At 42.5% G+C, this 14889-nt stretch overlaps 1 protein-coding gene across 1 annotated transcript in view; it reads left to right on the forward strand.

Annotated features, from left to right (window-relative positions):
* Positions 1-14889, forward strand: part of ST8SIA6 (ST8 alpha-N-acetyl-neuraminide alpha-2,8-sialyltransferase 6) — a 137917-nt gene that overhangs the window by 110919 nt on the left and 12109 nt on the right. The window lies entirely within an intron of this gene.

Below are 14889 nucleotides of genomic sequence, written 5' to 3' on the forward strand. Positions count from 1 at the left end.
AATCGGGCTATGATCTGTGGTCACAACTTGCTTTTGCCACTCTCACCACTGCTCCTACCAAGCCCTGTGTTGCTGGGCCACTATGCACTCTTTCACCCTCACTGCACACCACACATCCCTTGTGACCTTTTCTGTTCCATCTTGGTTCGTCTTTTACTGCCTCACATGTACCTTCATCCACAGTCTTTCCAGCCATCCCCCCTGCCTGTCTCCTTCCTCTAGTTCATGTGTACTAATCTTTTAGATCCCCAACCAATTATCCCTTCTTCAAGAAGACCTTCCCTCAACAGCCTGATCAGGTCATTGCTGCTGTCTGCCCTATAATGCATTCTCCTTTGTAATACTGATCACAAGTATGAATTTCCATGGTCTGTGTGGTGTGATTACTTCATAGACCTGGCAAATCCATCACCCGTGTATTTTCTAAAGTGCGCAATAATGATCAGAAAATATTTTCATCAGGAGGATCCTAGAATCTTTCTCAATGGTTCTAAACATGGGTCAAGGCTCAGTACAGGAACTAGGGGTTGGAAAGCGTAGTCCAGTTCCCGAGCTCAGAAGCACCCGCTCAGCTTCAGGTTGGCTCCATGAATCTTATTATTGACCTTTCCTGTTTGTTCCGCAGGGCCTTTCATTTTATTTTAAATTTGGTCTCCCCCGTGAATGGCTGAGTTCCCACTAGAGTATCTTCAAGGCACCTTTGACAGGAAGCATTAGAGCAGTTTGTTATTTGTGGCATCATCACTATCACTTTTAGCTTAAGCCACTCCTCCCAGCCGGTCTCTTTATCAAATGGAGAAAATACCTTCCTCTGTGAGTTTTTATGAATATTCAATATGCAAAATACAGTCTGTTATATGGTAAAGTCTCAATACTTGATAGCTATTATTACTTTCAGTTTAATATCTTTCTAGCTTGTAATTACTATTCTACTAAAAATAGCTTAAACTCTTGTAAACTCTTGCCATTTGTAAGACACCTAACAAATCCAATGAGTAGTGGTAAAGCTGGAATACTTTCAGTTCCAGTCCTCTGCCTAGGGAGACATGTAAACATTTTTAAGCCTCAGTTTTGCTCTTGTGATGCATTTCGTGTGGATTATCCCATGTGTTTGATAAGGACCAGCATTTCCTATTTAGTTTATTCTATTTGAACTTTCTTTGATCTTTTCATGATGGAAAATAGGTCACACAGAGCAGAAAATATTAAGCTTCAGCTTTCTAGGTTATAAACTCCCTGTGCATTATTTGCAGCGGAAAAGGACTTGCTTTTGTATGAATAGTCTCCCTCTCTTTGGTAACGTGGTAACATCTCTGATGTCTAACCAGGAATGACTCGGAGTTGCCTGAGAATTAGTCAGCCTGATGATAGGCAGAGCAGAGTTACAGGTTCTCCCCTTCCTCCAGATTATCTCCTCCCTCCTCCCCACCACCATTGACAATGGGTATGGGTGACAAGCTCAGGGTGGGACTGGATGATTCTTATCTGTTGGGTGAAGCCTGAGGGCAGAGATGAAAAGTCAGGATATGGAGAAAAGCCCCTCCAAAAGCAAGAGAATAAGTGTACAGTTCCCCAGACCAGGCAGAAACAGAAGCTGGGTTTTGGGGCTGAAGCCAAAAAGGCAGAAGATAATGGATTCCACAGTGAGCCGTAAGTGCCGTCCTGGAAGGGCGCCTGAGATGTGGGTTGGCCTTCCATGGCTTTCCAGGAGCACTTAGGGCCCATTTGTGCATCTGAATCAGAGTCATTATAGGACTGGGAGCTGAGCCGGCCTCTTAGCTCTCCTTCCACCTGTGCAGGACAGAGACTCCGATCCTTAGCCCAGAAGGAGCCCTTTGTGATACATGTGCATTGCTTTTTCATTGAATCACACAATGAGGATTTGGCTTTGGAAATTCAAGACTAAGAAAGGATGAGACCTTATAGGAAAGAAAGTGGTGTAAACAAAACATACTGAGAGCACTTCCCTTAGGAAGTGCTTCATAGATAGCATGTCAGCACGTTTACACATAAGGCTGATTCTCATTATGATGATAAAACTTGGTTTTCACAGGGCTGGGTATTAATTCAGGCTCTTACATATGTTGCCAGACAGTATCGGAAAAAGAAAAAAAAAAGGTTTCTTACCTTCCCTTTTTCTCCCTTTTAAAATATCTGACCAAGTAGAAGTCAACAAAGGTTTGGTATAAATGACTTCTTTACATTCTCCTCATGCATGGAACCATAAAGGCAATGACCTGGATTTTTTTTTTTTTTTTTTGGTCTGCAAAATAAAATATATTCAGAATTCTTAACATTCATCTTAACAGTTGATTTTGTATTTTTAGAACCTGTGTTTTCCACGCTTATGTAATTCACAATTGACTTTAAACCTGATAATTTAAAAAAGGCAGGGGCCAGTCATGTGATGAGAAGACTAGCAGGGGCCTTGAAAGGTCAGTCAAGTCACAGCTTTGCCCTCCTTCAGAAGGACATCAGAAGCCAGCCAGCTGCTCGAACAGCTCTCCTGTTTTCACAGACCTCACAAACCTGCTTTCTCACCAGCTGACTTCTAGATTCCTTCTACCAGTTCTCCTGCTGCAATGTGACCCCATCTTCCCTGAATGAGCCTCAGGATGAATGAAAATAATAAAAGGTCGCCACTTTATTATAGAAAGGCTGGTGCTGGCCCCTGGACCCCTGGCAGGGAAAGCACCACCACTCTCCCAGGGTCAGAAACCTGTGTATTCCTCTTGATGTCCTGTCCTTTAGTCCTCTCTTCCAATCAATCACCAAACTGGAGCAGTCTCACATCCGAAGCATGTTTTAGGCTGATCTGCTTTCCTCTGTTCCGCATCACCACCCTGGTCTGGTTCTTTATGTGGGTCCACTTGCCTAAGTGGACACATATGGCCATAAATGGTTTCAGCATCCAACCATTGAATCAAATGCTAGTCTAGGTGTTGCTGCAAGGGTACTTCGTAGGTATGCTTAACATCTACCGTCAGTTGACTTCAAGTAAAGGAGATTACCCTCAATCATGTGGGCAGGCCTTGTTCCATCAGTTGATAACCTGAAGAGCAGAAAACAGGTTTCCCAGAAAAGAAGAGATTCTACTTCAAAACTCTAGTAGCCACTCTACCCTGAATTACCAGCCTGGGTCCTTCCCTACAGATTATACACTTGCCAGCTCCAGCAATTTTGTGGGCCAATTTCCTAAAATAAACTTCTTTAAATAGATAGGTGGGCCAATTCCTTAAAATAAACTTCTTTAGTTAGATAGATACATATGTAGGTAGGCAGGTAGATACATGGATAGACAGACTGGTGATTCTGTTTCTCTGGAAAGCCCTAACAGATAGAGCTACTCTAATTATTTTTTAACTACCATCTATTTATCTCTTAACTGGTGTTCTGGTTACTTGTTGTGGCATAATCAACTGCTCCATAACTTGTGATGGAGTCATTGGAAACAATGACTTGATAGTCTCACAGAACCATGAGCTGACTGGGCTCAGCTGGGGAGCTCTCAATCAAGGGCCATACGCTCACTGTCCAGAGGTGGCTGGAGCTGGAGTCATCTGAGATGGCTCACTCCCACAGCTGGGGCTTGATTCGGGCCTTCGTAAGCATTCAGCTAGGCCAGCTGTCTCTGCCGCCTTCAGAGGAGTCCCTACATGTGACTGGAGCTTCTTACAACATGATGACTGGATCCCCTCAGGAAGCGTTCAGGGAGTGAACATTCCATGAGACCCAGGCAGAAGCCACAAGACTGTTTAGGACCTAGCTTCAGAAATCCCAGAATGCCATGTCTGTGACATTCTCTCAGTTAGAGAGTCAGAAGGCCAACCCAGATTCAAGGGGAGGAGTTTAGGTTCACTTTCTTGACTTGAGGAGCAATGTGTCTATATGGTACAAGGATGTACCAAGGACAGCCATCTTTGGAGACTACTTACAGCCCTGGCCACTGCTGTATCCTCCCACCTGATCCCACCACCTTTGTCCAGACCCCCAGTTTGTCTTCCTCAAGGACGCTGAAAATGCTTATGTCCTAGTGTCACTGCCTTATATAGTAAGGCCTTTGGTGACTTACCCTTTCCCATAGAAGACAGCCCAATAGTTCGCCTTTGCTTATTTATAAGACTTTTCATGATATAGTTCTGCAGTGTTCCCCACCTAGTACCCTGCCTCCCAAGGCAGATGGGATTTTTTTCAGGATTTTTGCACGTTCCGTGCTGTCTCTCCTTCAGGCTCTCACACTCCCTGTTTTGATGGGTCACTGTGTCCTGGTCGTTTGTCCTGGCCTTTAGTGTGGCTGTGTCTTCCCCTCTGCTTTTTTTGTTTTTGTTTTTTCTCTGTGTTTCACATTAATGTGTCTCTTTTATTTTTATTTACTCATTAGAGAGAGAGGGTGCAAGTTGGGGGAGGATAGGGTAGGAGAGAGGGAAAGAGAGAAAGAACGAGAGTGAGCCTTAAGCAGACTCCCCACCCAGTGTGGAGCCCAATGTGAGGCTCGATCCCACAACCTGAGCTCATGATCAGAGCCAAAGTCAAGAGTCAAACACTTCATGGACTGTGCCACCAGGGCTCCCTGTGTGTTTGATTTAATTTTCTTGATTTCTTTATGGTTTTGGTCTGTGCTTTCTCTATTGCCTTTCTCCTTTCCTCTACAGCGACCCATCATATAAAAACTGAAGATTAAAAAATATTTTCTGAATTAATTAGTGTTCTATTCTTCAGAAAGTTAGAAGCTTATGAATACAAGGCTTCTCCTGTCCTTTGCTCCTGCCACCTCCTGCTGTTTTTCTTCCCATGTGGGTCAGCGATGCTTAATGCAGATGAGATTCCCAGTGTTTGATGGGTTTTCTCTTCTTCAACATAGTTAACAAACTGTTGTCACCTTTATTGCTTTGCTGGGAAGCCTTATTCCCTTCCTGCTTTTGTTCTAAACTCTACCGTCCCAGGGTATAAGACAAGGGAAGGGACAGAGTCTCCTTCATTCCTCGACATGTTCCCAGGGCCTAGCATGGTGCTGGGAACACAGGATGCTCTTGGCAAATTTTTATGAAATGAAAGAATGCCATTAGGGAACGTTAAGAGTTCAGGAGGACCTAGAAGATACCATGTCATACAGCCACTGTCTTTTTTTAAGAAATGATTTCTAACTCCATGGAGTTGTAAGTTTATTTTCTTTCAGTGCTTTTAACTGTTTGGGTTCAATTCCCCAGAGAGAAATGTCTTTCTAGGAACTTTCTTTCCAGTATTTGGAGTTGGATGGGTTTAAATCTTTAGTCTCCCAGTTACTAGCTGTGTGATTCCTTTGGGGAATTAATTTTTCTGAGGTTGTTTCCTCAATTATAAAATAAAAATAAGAATCTCTACTTCAAAAGAATATTATAAGGATTAAATGTAATGTGTAAAACGTATTTGCTGTGTTACCGGCATAAGGGCAGCCATATAACAAGCAGTAGAATAGAGAGCCAGAAATAAAACTCACATATATGGCCAATTGATTTTTGAGAGGGGTGCCAAGACCATTCAATGGGGAAATGGACAATTCTGTTAAAAAAAAAAATGTTGCAGAACAAACTGAATTCCCATGTGTGTAGAAAAAAAGTTGGACCCCTTCCTCACATCATATACAAAAATTAACACACAGTAGACCAAAGACCTAAACTTAAGGACAAAACCATAAAATTCTTAGATGAAAATAGGAGAAAATCTTCATGATATTGAATTTGCCATGATTTCTTGTGAAACCACTATCTTATCTCCTGGCCACCTTGGTCAGTGCCTCACCCATTAAGTAGATCTCACATCTTCCCCCCACCCCACCCCTACCCTTTGCACCCTAAAATCTTTTGCTTAGGGGAGGCCCTTTTAACCTTTAGTTAAACAAACTCTAGTCATAGGCCCCCAGGCACCCCCAGTTGGCCTTCCGCTCTAGCCTCCTGCCACTGCCAACCATCCTCCTAAGCACATTTATTTTTATTCATTCACTGAACACATATTTGCCCTGTGTTCCCTGTGTGCCAGGCACTGTACTAACACCTTCATACCATCTTCCCCTCTCCCCCAGTCAGCTGCAGTACCCTTCCTTGCCGCATGTATCATAACCTCATCTATGTCAACCTGTATGATATTGAAATGATACCAAAATGCCAGTTATGTTTTATGTCTGCCTCTCCTAATGTAAGTAAGGTCCCAGGGAGCAGGGCCCGTCATGCTTTATTCATATTTGTACTTAATGATTTGTAAGTTATAATCCTCATGACCATCACCTGATGAGTGCCTAGTGAATATGTGCTGAACTGTTCTGTGCATGGGTCCTAACTCTGGATCGTACACTTGAACGGATTAAATCTGATTCCTTTTGAGTCCATATAATATTTTCAGGCAGCTCTTAAGTCCCTCCCATATATGCCCTTCTGCAATCTGGACATTGTTCATTTTTCACCTGTCATGAATTTCAGCTCCTTCATCAGCAGAGCCACTCCCTCCAGACAGGCCCTGCCTTCTCAGTGTGCCTTTGAAAGCAAAGTTGACACAACACATCCAGGCACACTGAGTGTACTTTGAGCATCACGAGTAGAGTGAGTCTCTCTCCTTTTTTTCTAGCCACTGTTCTTGTAATTATGTTGTTTACATCACATTTGAATTTCAGAAAGCTATTACACAGTGCTGTTCTCTGAAGTTAGTTTAAAACCTGCAAATCTTAGGGGCACATGGGTAACTCAGTCGGTTAAGCATCTGACTCTTGGTTTTGGCTCAGGTCATGATCTCAGGGTCCTTAGATAGAGCCCTTTACCAGATTCTGTGCTGAGTGGGGAGTCTGCTTCTCTCTCTCTCTCTCTCTCTCTCTCTCTCTCTCTCTCTCTCTCTCTCTCTTCTCTCCCTCTCTCTCTCTCTCTCCCCTCCTCCTCCTCCTCTCTCTGCCCCTCCCTCTGCTCCCACTCTCTCTCTCTAAAATAAGTAAAGTTTATATAGTTTATATAAGTTTATATAGTTTTTATATATATATAACCTGTAAATCTTAGTCATTCCTCAAAGGCCTCTGACTAGGGATGACTTATTTGCAATCTTTCATACCAAATTATTCTTTCTCTCCCACCTTCCGCATGCCCCCACACCACAGTGCTGCACACGCAGGCCACACACAAACACCCAGACACACAGAGCCCTGTGCAGCCACAAGGGCATGACAATGTGTGTGGAGACTGGGCTGGGATGTCACATCATGTGGCATCAGCAGCTACACGATATAGAGGCCATTTGAACCCATAGTGCTCTCTTACGTTTTTTAAATGTGCTTCCAATTATGGACTTGAGGATTCTAGAAAAAATCTATTGGGTAGTAAAATGTGGTCCAAACACACACATATTGGGGATCCCTGGGTGGCTCAGCGGTTTGGCGCCTGCCTTTGGCCCAGGGTGTGATCCTGGAGTCCTGGGATCGAGTCCCGCGTTGGGCTTCCGGCATGGAGCTTGCTTCTCCCTCCTCCTCTGCCTCTCTCTCTCTCTCTCTCTCTCTCTAGGTCTATCATGAATAAATAAATATTTCAAAAAAAAAAACAAACACACACATATTACTTATTTAATGTCCCCCAATTCCTTTGTAGGGAGCATTGCACATGATGGCACTTTGTGGGCAATGGCCTGAGAGCGAGCTCTATAGTAAGGGTTTGAACTTTAGGTCTGAATCTTAACTTTACCGCTTACTGTTTTACAGTTTGTGGAGGAAGAGAAAGGATTTTCACTCCACCCTTTGAGTTCTTGGCTGAGACCCCCATAATAAATGAGAGATGAATAAGAAAAAACAGATTTATTGACATGGAGACCCTATGGGAAACTCCCAGGGAAAGATGAGTATCTCCCTCCCCGCCCCCAACCAGGTGACTTAGAATTCAGGCCCAGATCCCATCCTAATGGGTAAGGGTTGGAGGGAGGTAGAGCTCATAAGAGAGAGTAAATGACTTGTAGGAAAGAGGAGAGCTCATAGAAGACTGGGAGGTGTGACCTTTGAGGACAGAGTCTGTCTGAATGTACTGTTGACTTCTAGTTCCCTCTTCTGTGATAAGAATCCACCTTCCCTCGTTGGTGGAACTGTCCAGCAGGGGATTTATGACAGCTGAGCTCCTTCAGGCAGATAAGGGGAGTTCAAAGAAAACTTCCTGCATTTGCTGTTTATCAAGGGCCTGCTGCTCAAAATAATCAATGTACCAAAGCAGCCTATTTGGGGGTAGGTGCATAACCTGCTCCCCTTCGAATGCATCTTTGTAAGCCTATTTATTTTCTTCCTTTCTAGATCATCAGTAAGATAGAGATGATGTTTGTTATATTCACCAGTGTGTAGACCATGCATCTCAGTAACTAGCTAGGTGCTACATGAATATGAATGAATATGTGCTGTGTGACCTCCTAACTTTTATAAGCCTGGGTTGTCCTCGACTGTAAAATGAATCAACTCTCCCTATTTTGTAGGGTTCTTGTAGGGGCTTACTGGGATAATATCTGTGGAACATTTAGCATTTAGTGAGAATGCACTAAAAAGCTTCATATGGTTATTAGTGGTCAATCAGTGAATTTATATAATGTAGTAGAGTAGGAACAGAAGAAAGCTCAAAAAAAGGGACATCCATAGGAAAAGAGGAATTCGTTGTATCACTTGACCCAAGCATGTTGTGGTTGTGGCAAAGGAAAAGAAATGTGACTGAGAACCTATCAGGATGGTAATAAGTCTCTGGGAGTTGTATGGGCTTTCAGGTTTTACAACTCCTTTTCTGCAGACCCTATGAGAATCTTAGAGCATGGATCTCAGAAAGAGGTAGCTCTTGATTAAACCCTAGAAAGTGCTTGTTCCTTCTGTCTCACCCTGCCTGTACCACATCTCATTAATGAGTTTTGGAGATTTGGATGAACAGAAGAGCTGCCTGTGAGCTCTGCGCTGGGACAGTTAGGTTGTTAGCATTAGGTATGGACTCTGGAGCCTGAGGCGCTAATTAACATTTCATGGGAATCCAGGAAGCATCCCATTTAAAACTGAAGAGGAATTTTGACCTGAGACCTAAAACTGAACAGGAAAAAACAAAACAGAAAAATAAATAAAATAAACCAGGGAGACACTGAGTACCTGCAGCATAAAAGAAAAAGGAATTTCTGCAATTTTAATATAAATCCCTTTCTCCGAAGTATATCTGCTGGACCAACTGTGATACAAAGGTGATTTGTGCATTTTCAGATACCGTCTTTATAGGTGAAGGCTAAACATGGTAAGCCCGATGCTTTCAGGACCAACCTGCTTCTTGAGAGTTAAGCACTTTTGAAGCTATATAAATTCGTTTCAGTTCTGGAACTCCATGCGGTACACAGGGTCTCTGTTCTTTACTAGGCACAGAGAGGAGTGTCTTTGCTTTTGGAAACTGAAAACTGGATTTTGTGGAGGAAGTTGCTGAAGGTATGATACAGCAAGCATCAGATCATCATCAAGCTGGGGGTTTCTTTTCCCTAAACACTGGGGTGTGTTGGCTGGACCATTTTAATCTTGATCTTGTGGGGGACCCTGTATGTCATGTAAACCATGAGCCTTGAATGTCTCAGCTCTATTTAGGGTTTGAAGCACTTATATGTAAATTTTTTGCCACCTTTGAGTTGTGCCTGGGCAAGTTTTCAGTGAGGCACTATCAGAATTATTTTGAGAAGCCCTGTGTTATGGTGGTGCCCTTACAGAAAGCATCCTGAAGTAAGAAGCTCAAGTGAGAATACGACCCCCCAGTTACAACATACTGTAGTGTAAATTGCAGAGAATTGAATGTCAATAGACATAGATTGGAGTCATTTATCACCTGGGTGCCTTGGTCAAGCCATTTAACCTCTCTTGACTCCAGTTTTCTCATCTCTGAAATGGGAGTAATCTTCTGGCTCTCTGGTTGTCATGGGAATCAGGTGATATAACAGGTGTGAAAATTCTCTGGGAAGAGTGTGGTGCTTTACAAGTTTATGATTTGTGCATGCTGGCCTGGTTGGACATTTCCTATTGTGGACGTGGAACGACATGACACGTGACAGACAATGTAGGTGTCATGGTCAGAGCGTGTTTTCCAGTGTCTTAGTTTTGGCTATTATCACAAAGTACAATGGCTGGGTGGCTAATAAGCAGCAGACATTTATTTCTCCTGGTTCTAGAGGCTGGAAATCTGAGATCAGGGTGCCAGGACACTTGAGTTCTGGTGAGGGGTCTCTTCCTGGTTGCAGACTGAGAGCCTTCTTATTGTCCTCCTGTGGCCAAGAGCAGAGGAGGGGGGGGGGATGTAGGTTCTCTGAGGACCCTTAAAAAGGGTACTCATCCATCACAAGGACTCCACCCTCATGACCTCACTTAACCCTGATCACCTCCCAAAAGCCCCACCTCCTAACACCATCACAGCGGGGATAGGACGTCTACACTGGAGTTTTGAGAGAATACAAATGCTTAGTCCATGATATTCTGCTCACAGTCCACCAGAATTCATGTCTTTCTCATTTGCAAGATGAATCCATTCCATCCCAACAGCCCCCAAATTCTTAACTGGTTCCAGCATCACCTTCCAAGTTCAAAGTCTCATCTAAATATCCTCTAAATCTAAATATCTATATCAGATAATGGGTGAACTTGAGGTACATTTCATCCTGAAGCAAAATTCCTCTCAGCTGTGAACCTGGGAAACCAGACAAGTCATATGCTTCCAGAATACCCTGGTGGGACCAGCACAGGATAGACTTCTCATTCCAAAATGGAGAACCAGGAAAGGAGGAATGACCGGTCCCAAGCAAGTACAGAATTTAGCAAGACAAACGTTTTAAGCTCTCAGGCTCACTGGGGCGGGAGGTGAGGTCCTGTTCCCGGACTATGCAGGCAGGGATCCTGTTGCCAGATGGCCCCACCCCCACAGCTTTGAGCAGAGGCCATCTGACCTGTCGAAAACAGGTCTCCCCTTCTTGAAATCAAGGATGCGTTCCCGATAGCTTGAATAATTTTTGGGGTCATCCTTCCCTTATCTTGAAGTATAGAGTGTGTTCGCAGCCAAATAGCTCTGCGGTCCCATCCTGTAAAATCTCAACCCAGCAGCCTTTCTTTGCTCCTTGCTGTCTCCTTCCTCTGGTAGGAGGTAGTTTTCCTGCTGGGTGGCTGATTAAGTCTGTGGTTCACACCCACACTAATCTCCTTATCAAACAGATGCTTGGCCATACTCTTAGTGTTCTCTCCTGAACATACTTTCTCAGGTTTTTGGTTTTTTTTTTTTTTTTTTTTTTTTTTCAATGTGGATAGGCTGAGATTTTCCAGATCTTTTGACTGGAAGTCCTGCTTTTGACTATAATTCCATCTTCAAGTCATCTCTTCTTGCATTTTATGATAAGCAGTCAGGAGGAACTAAGCTGCTCCTTCAATATTTTGTTTAGGAATCGCCTCAGTTCAATATCCAGTTTCAGCACGTACCTTCCACAAAACACTAGAGCTCAAACACAATTCAAAGCCAACTTCTTTGCCACTTTAAAAGAAGGGTCGCCTTTTCTCTGTTGTCCTTTCATAATTACATCTCCTTCATTTCCATCCGAGTCCTCATCAGAATGGCCTTTATGTGTCGATATGTCTATCTGCTCGGGATCGCTTAGCTATTCTCTGATGGAAGCTTTGTCTATAGCTCTCCTCTTTTCTTCCTGAGCTCTTAACAGAATTGCCTCTAAAATTCTGTTCATGGAAATCTAAGCCTTTTCTAGCAAGTGCTCTAAAATTCTTCGCATTATCCAGTTCCTAAGCCATTTGTGTATTTTTAGGTATTCTCAGCAGCACTCCCCGTCCTTTCTCAGTACCAGTATCTGTATCGAGGCTTTCTAGAGAAACAGAGCCAGTAGGATATATCTTGATACATGGGAAGAGATTTATTTTGAAGGATTGGCTCACACAGTTGTTATGGAGGCTAAGAAGTCCCATTGTCTCCCATCTGCAAGCTGGAGATCCAGGAAAGCTGGTGGTATAGTTCCAGTCCAAACCTGAGCCCTGAGAACCAGAGAAACCAATGGTGTAAGTTCCAGTCTGAGTTACATGGCCCCAAAACTCAGGGAGAGGGTGCAGGGGTGTAAGAAGTTCTCTGAAGATCTGAGAACCAGGAGCATGATGACTCACAACAAGAGATGTTGGGGGCAGCCCTGGTGGCTCAGCGGTTCAGTGCCGCCTTTGGCCTGGGGTGTGATCCTGGAGACCTGGGATCGAGTCCCACGTCAGGCTCCCTGCGTGGAGCCTGCTTCTTCCTCTGCCTGTGTCTGCTGCACTCGCTTTCTCTCTGTGTTTCTCATTAATAAATACATTTAAAAAAAATAACAAGAGAAGTTGGATTTCCCAGCTCAAGCAGAGAGCAGATTGGCCTTCCATCTTTTGTTGTACTTAGACCGTCAACAGATTGGATGATGCCCACCTGCACTGGGCAGGACAGTCTTCTTTACTCAGTCCAGTCATTCAAACACTCATCTCTTCTGGACACATGCTCACAGACCCAGAAGTAGCTATCTTGGCATTGACTTGGCCCAAATCCACCCATAACGTTATACATCACATACCAATAGTGTCCTTTTTATTTTTAATGTTTCCTGTCTTTTATATAACAAGGGGAAAGGTGCTATGTGCCCATTATTGTGAACATAACTAGTTGATTCTAGAGTCCCCAAAGATTAGAAGCGACTGTGTTTGGGGATGATGGAAATGAGATAGCAGAGATAAAATTCCATTTTCTTCTATGTGTCATAAGTACCTCAGCTTTATACTGACACTGGCTGTTACAGGGGTCTCTACCACATGGATGAGCTGGGAAGTGATAACATAACTTTATAATTCTGCTACTGAATATAAAGCCTTAAAAAGTCCCATAGGCCAGTTAAGACAAGCTTCAGAAATGAAATTTTGCATAACTATTCTGATATTTTCCCTGGGAGGTTATTATGAGTGATAAGGTGTTTCACGTTGATTTTTGATAGTGATTTTTTTAATATGAGTGCAAAGGCAATGTCTAAACAGCTTCTGACACATCCATACAGTGGAATACTAGTCCAGCAGTGAAAAAAGAGCAAACTACTGGTAACACCCAGCAACACAGATGAATTGTAAGAGCACTTATACTGAAAAGCATACATTCTATATGATTCTGTTTATATAGATTCTAGAACAGGCAAAACTAATCTTTGATTAAACTCATCAGAAAAGTGCTCGTCTAGAGGTGGGGAGGGCTGGAGACTGGCTGGGAGGGGATATAGGGGATTCTCTGGGGGGGTTGGCAATATTCTGTATTTTTTCAGGAGTTTGTGCACATTTTTACAAGGTCGTGCACATTTTGCAAAATTTCTCAAATGTGCTTATGATTTTATTTTATGTAAATTTCCCCCAAAATAGAAACAAATGATGATCTACATATTAAGGTCTTTAGGACTGAAGTGTACGGATATCTGTATTGACTTTGTTTTTTGTTTTTTTGTTTTTTTTTTTTGTATTGACTTTGCATTGTAATCACCACCACCACAAAAATGCATGGATGGATGCACAATAAAGGCAAATGTAAAAAAAGTTCACAGAAGAATCTAGCTGGTAGTTGTTCAAGTGCTCTTCCAATTCTTCACATTTTTCTATAGGTTGGAAAATGTTATAATACAGTGTTAAGGATGTAATTTCAGAAAAAAATTTAATATAAGAAAAACATGAGAGACGCGGCAGTTAGTGTTTGTTGGTGATGTAATATTCTTAAGCACTGAATATCTTTAGAGAAATCAAGCTACTTGCCAAAGGTAAATGAGAATTTATTCCATTACCTTTGCTCAAAATGTTGCATAAAAGAGATATTTAAAATGATAAACACATAAGGATTTCTGAATTCGCAGTATGCCACATGAGTTGTTGAGATCAAATTTATTATTAAAAAACCACTTAGTGTCCTGTTTTTGCCTACACGTCATTTCATTTTCATTTTTTCCTTTTGTTAATCTCCGCAAACTATCTTTAAGACGCGGTAGGCTCTGAAATCCAAAGAGGGATAATAAGCAGGTGATAGAATTCAGTTAAGAAGAATGTACTTACTTATTTATTTATTATTTATTTAAAGATTTCACTCATTTATTCATGAGAGACCCACACACACACACAGAGACAGAGAGAGAGAGAGAGAGAGAGAGAGAGAGAGGCAGAGACACAGGCAGAGAGAGAAGCAGGCTCTGTGCAGGGAGCCCAACGTGGGACTCGATCCCGGGTCTCCAGGATCACTCCCTGGACTGAAGGCGGTGCTAAACCGCTGAACCACAGAGGCTGCCCAGAATGTACTATTTTAATGATAATAAGTTAACTGATAAGGATTGTTGAAAATATTGATTTTAGGGTACAAATGATATCACAGCACTGGCTTCTCATACCCTGAGGATTATTGAAATTTGGGAAGACTGGAATATAATTCAAAATGACTGTGACAGATTAGAGCACTGTATTTTTTCAAAAGGACAAAATTCAACAGGAACTTGTACAAAGGTATACCCGCCAGGACCAAAACCAATAAATGGGGAAGGACCAGTTATGAATCTAGGATGTCAGCAACAATAGTGTCAGTTCTGTTCATTGAATATTCACTGTCCTTTGTGCTATGGTTGAACCCAGCTTTGATACATATTTTTTAAAGTTTTTGTTTAAATTCTAGTTAGTTAACATATAGCGTAATATTAGTTTTGGTAGTAGAATTTTGTGATTCAACACTTACATACAACACCCAGTGCTCATCACAAGTGCCCTCCTTAATACCCATCACCCATTTAACCTCCCCCTCTTCCAGCAAACCTCTGTCCTCTATAGTTAAGAGTCTGTTTGATATGTATTTTAACACGGAGAAGTAAGTACAGGTTTAAAGA

Source organism: Canis lupus, chromosome 5, assembly GCF_048164855.1.
Source record: "Canis lupus baileyi chromosome 5, mCanLup2.hap1, whole genome shotgun sequence".
In the NCBI taxonomy this organism is placed as follows: Eukaryota; Metazoa; Chordata; class Mammalia; order Carnivora; family Canidae; genus Canis; species Canis lupus.